The sequence below is a fragment of the Zalophus californianus genome, chromosome 14, assembly GCF_009762305.2.
Source record: "Zalophus californianus isolate mZalCal1 chromosome 14, mZalCal1.pri.v2, whole genome shotgun sequence".
In the NCBI taxonomy this organism is placed as follows: domain Eukaryota; kingdom Metazoa; phylum Chordata; class Mammalia; order Carnivora; family Otariidae; genus Zalophus; species Zalophus californianus.
The window spans coordinates 42,503,298-42,508,463 of record NC_045608.1 but is presented as its reverse complement, the minus strand read 5'-3'; the positions used below and the strand labels follow the sequence as shown (position 1 = coordinate 42,508,463).

General features: G+C 35.1%; 1 non-coding gene across 1 annotated transcript; it reads right to left on the bottom strand.

The window, feature by feature from the left end:
- Positions 1–3,468: 3,468 nt before the first annotated feature.
- LOC113913413 lies at positions 3,469–3,601 on the bottom strand. The gene has a single exon (XR_003517197.1). It is a non-coding gene; the product is annotated as a small nucleolar RNA SNORA1 (small nucleolar RNA).
- Positions 3,602–5,166: the final 1,565 nt, after the last annotated feature.

The following is a 5,166-nucleotide window of genomic DNA, read 5'->3' as shown; positions in this document are numbered from 1 at the left end:
TCTGCTCACATTTTGTTAGTCAAATCAAGTTCATGGCTCAGCCTGACCTGAAGAAAGCAGAGGAAATGAATGCTCCTGCAGAGAGGTACACATTATACAGTCCACCACCCAAAGTAAACCATAGAACTTCACAGAGCCTAGAAACTGCTGAAATGCATAATAAATAACAATGAACAGTGTGCATCTCCTGCCAGATCTATTGAAAACAGTATTAACCAATTTGTTAGAATGCAGACAGAAGCTTTCCTTCCATTAACGAGAGGGCAATGGACTCTGATGTCATGCTGCTTGGGTTCAGATTTCTCCCCTGATTAGTGACCTTGGGTAGAGTTCTCAGCCTTCGTCACCTTCAGTTGCTTCAATAACATTTCTTATCTGATGGGTTTCTTAGGAGGATTAAACGCACATAGATCACTTATTCACTCCCTGACAACTTATGAACTCCTAATAAAACTCAGCTAACATTTTACGGGGCAGTGGGGTTCTGAGGAATACTGAAAAACAATGTTCTGGGGTTTTGTGTCATTAGTTCATGAAATAGAAGATTTTGCTCTGCTTGCTTAAACATCAAGGGTTCTCTGTGTAGTAGTAGGTAAGGGTCACATGAGGAATTGATCAAGGCTGTTGAAGAAATCAGAATGAGCAAGACAAGGGGGGGGGTGGCACGGGGATAGGAGATGAGGGTAGTAGGGCAGCCAGAAAGACTGACCCTGTGAGCATTGCATTTCCATTGAAGCTTGGAGAGCCAGCAAAATTGAGTCTTTTGAAAACTTCCCTAAAAACATTCAGTAAGGTCCACGCAGTAGAGATAATAGAATATTATATAGTTTTAATATATATATAGTTATAATAGAATAATAGTTGATTATTCTTTCATCATCAGAAAGCTGAAAATTTAAAAGGGCAATATGATGACCAGTACTCACACTGATTGAATGCTCCGGAAGCATATTTTACAATCAGCCAGTTGTGCCAAGCACCACCAGCTACATCATTATAGGAATTTTGGGGGTTTTTTCTATTGTTTTTATAAGCTTTTCATGTTTTGAAATAATAGATAAGAGGTTAGATAAAAGTACATAGATAGCAAAACTTACTAAGTTTTTGGAATATACTTAGAAGTATTGTTAATTTATCTTATTTAACCGATAGCTTCAAGATTTTTAATTATTTCTAAAGAATGAAATGTACATGGCTGATTAGTAGTTGTCTTAAAGAATGTTGCTATACAGAATTACTGATTCCTGTAATTATTTTGGGGTGAAGACATTTTTGTACTGGAATAAATGAATAATTTCTACTTATTTAGAGTTTAAAATGTTGCTTATTTTTATGTGAAAGTTGATTAAAATTTCATAATATCTTATATAATTTGAAAATAAACAAAACATGTTTCTTCCATTCCCTCAAAATAGGAGACATAGGAAACTAAAATAATTTCTGATAAAAAAGAATATATGCTTTTATTTAATGTCCATCAGTAAATTTCTCATGGAATTTAAATTTCTGAACCAAAAGATTAACATTTATGGAATTGAATAAAATTGAGTAATTTATGTAACAATGGATTGTCCATTGTTCCCAGTTAACAGTATGCATACATATTGTACTCTCATTTTAAAAAAAGTTTGAGATTCTCGGGGCACCTGGGTGGCTCAGTCGTTAAGCGTCTGCCTTTGGCTCAGGTCATGGTCCCAGGGTCCTGGGATCGAGCCCCACATTGAGCCACACATTGGGCTCCCTGCTTGGTGGAAAGCCTGCTTCTCCCTCCCCCACTCCCCCTGCTTGTGTTCCCTCTCTCGCTGTGTCTCTCTCTGTCAAATAAATAAATAAAATCTTTAAAAAAAAGAAGTTTGAGATTCTCTTGAGATTTGGAGACTCAAAAAATTCTCAGCAAAAAGAATTGTGACAAGTGTCCTATTCTTTATCCATAAATCAATGTAAGACTTAATCATGCTACAGAAGGGATACCTCAGGTGATCTGGCTCTTTGACAGTATTCAGCATCAATTGAAGACAAAATAATAGCTTCATTGTTTACAGAAATAGGCAGTATTGTGTTATGGTTTCCATTCTTAAGAAGTTGGTAGATATTATTGTGTCAGATAAACACGTGGAAGAAATCCAGATGCCTGAATGTATATTAAGCAAAATAATGCAGCAGTGTTTATCTCCCATAAGCTTACAAAGGATAATCCTTTTGAAGCCTCAGGGGTCAACTTTCAGTCAAGTATGTTATTGTGTTTTACCTTTTCAGAGAAAATGTGACTATGTATATATACACATATATACATATAGTATATATATCTTACACACTATACATATTTTAGAAAATTCATATATATATATGAATTCATATATATATGGATTACACTTATGGACTAATAAATGAAGAAGATATTTACTCAGTTATCTCATACCCAAAGTTCATGGTAAGCATTTTGGAAGAGACTCATAAGACTGTAATTCCTATATCACAGCAGGTGCTGGTTAAGAAATATAAGCTATAATTATTTGCCTTTGTATCAAGTTTGAAACTCATTTTGAAACTTTCCTTTTCTTCTTCTTTTTTTTTTTTTTTTGGAACTACTTCTTTTTCCAGATGGACATTGAACCTTTTGAACTTGATCTACATCAAATACTTGGCCCTTTTTTGTCCTTATTTCCCAGCAAATCATAGGTTTGGTAAAAGTTTCAATGCTATGGGTGGATTAATTGACTAAATCTTCACTGGAAACTTTTAGCCTGTATTTACCATGCCATACATAATGCATTCTAAAAGTATATTATCAATTTACACATATTTTTAAAATGATTGGTCAACACTAAATGATAAATTTAGTTGTTGAACACTATGATTTTTATCAGGTAACATTTCTTTTTTGGTGGTGCATGCCATTAGCACATCCCAACACCAAGAGAGCTCTCAGTGAATAAGCCTGTATTCAACCTACTGTCTAAATCACATTTTTAATGCTTTGCTTTGTGAGTATTGGTGTATGCATTTCAAATGTCTTTTAAGATTATAAGTATCTGGAGGGCAAGACTGAGATTGTATACATCTTTACATTTTTGAATGTTTATTTTTTTAATTTTAAGTCAATAAATTTTTATTTAAGGAATTTTTTATGTGATTCCTTCCACTGCCAATCACTGTAGTTTCTCCAAAGTCAGAATCATAATCTTTAAATAGCCTTTTTAAAAAGAACTTTTGTTCAATCCCCAGTTGTCACTGACAATCCAGATTTCTTTCAGCTGGGCTCCTTTGACCTCCACTTGAATATGGACATACTTCAGAAATTCCGCATCTGTAATCTTAAGGATCCAATTTATTTACTTTAGGGCCCTAGAAGGCAAATTGTAGGAAGTACATTGATTGCTATTTTGCCAAATGATCTAAAATTATTATTCCTTAGTTGTTCCTAATATTGAAAAGTCTTCTTCCACTCTACTCCACGAACCTAGCAGAAAACGTTACAGGTCTCATTGTCACCACTGCAATAAACTTGCTGTGATGGAAACAACCCATATCTCAGTGTAGCCACATTAACAATTTCTGGACACCATGAATGACAATGGCCATTTCCATCTAGAATGAGGCTTTGAATGTTTCTTCATATGGTGTTTCTTCATAACACCATATCTTGAACAATAAAGGAGCTGAAAAACATTTGTTGATAAATGAAACAAAAAAGAGAAATAATAATTTATTATGAATTTATTCTAAATGTATGAAATACATTTATATGTAAATGTAGTAATAATATGAAAAATTATATTTCATTTTAAATTTTAAAAAAGAACAAAATGAAGTTAAATGCAAATTCCTGCTGAAATGAAATTATTTTACTTCTAATGTAAAGCCCAGATTATGTAAAGATCTAATGTGCCAGTAGGAAAGAAATAGAAGGTAAAATATTCAGATTAAGTTTACTTTAATTTTAATTTACTTTTTACTTTTTTATTTTTTATTACCTTTTTATTATGTTATGTTAGTCAACATAGAGTACATCATTAGTGTTTGATGTAGTGTTCCATGATTCATTGTTTGCATATAACACACAGTGCTCCATGCGATACATGCCCTCCTTAATACCCATCACCATCCCCCCATGCCCCTCCTCTCTAAAACCCTCAGTTTGTTTCCCAGAGCCCATAGTCTCTCATGGTTCTCATGGTTCTTCTGCCCCACTGATTTCCCCCCCTCATTTTTCCCTTCCTTCTCCTAATGTCCTCCATGCTATTCCTTATGTTCCACAAATAAGTGAAACCATAGGATAATTGACTTTCTCTACTTGACTTATTTCACTTAGCATAATCTCCTCCAGTTCCAACCATGTTGATGCAAAAGTTGGGTATTCACCCTTTCTGATGGCTGAGTAATATTCCATTGTGTATACAGACCACATCTTCTTTATCCATTCATCTGTTGAAGGGCATCTCGGCTCTTTCCACAGTTTGGCTATTGTGGACATTGCTGCTATGAACATTGGGATGCATGTGGCCCTTCTTTTCACTACATCTGTATCTTTGGGGTAAATACCCAGGACTGCAATTGCTGGGTCATAGGGTAGCTCTATTTTTAATTTTCTGAGGCACCTCCACACTCTTTTCCAAAGTGGCTGTACCAACTTGCATTCCCACCAACAGTGTAAGAGGGTTCCCCTTTCTCCACAACCTCTCCGTTTGTTGTTTCTTGCCTTGTCAATTTTTGCCATTTTAACTGGTATAAGGTGGTATCTCGGTGTGGTTTTGATTTGAATTTCCCTGATGGCTAATGATGATGAAGATTTTTTCATTTGTCTGTTCGCCATTTATATGTCTTCTTTGGAGAAGTGTCTGTTCATGTCTTCTGCCCATTTTTTTGACTGATTATTTGTTTTTTGGGTGTTGAGTTTGAGAAGTTCTTTGTAGATCTTGGATATCAGCCCTTTATCTGTAGTGTCATTTGCAAATATCTTCTCCCATTCCATGGGTTGCCTCTTTGTTTTGTTGACTGTTTCCTTTGCTGTGCAGAAGCTTTTTATCTTGATGAAGTCCCAAAAGTTCATTTTTGCCTTTGTTTCCCTTGCCTTTGGAGACGTGTCTTGAAAGAAGTTGCTGTGGCCGATGTCAAAGAGGTTACTGCCTGTGTTCTCCTCTAGGACTTTGATGGATTCCTGTCTCA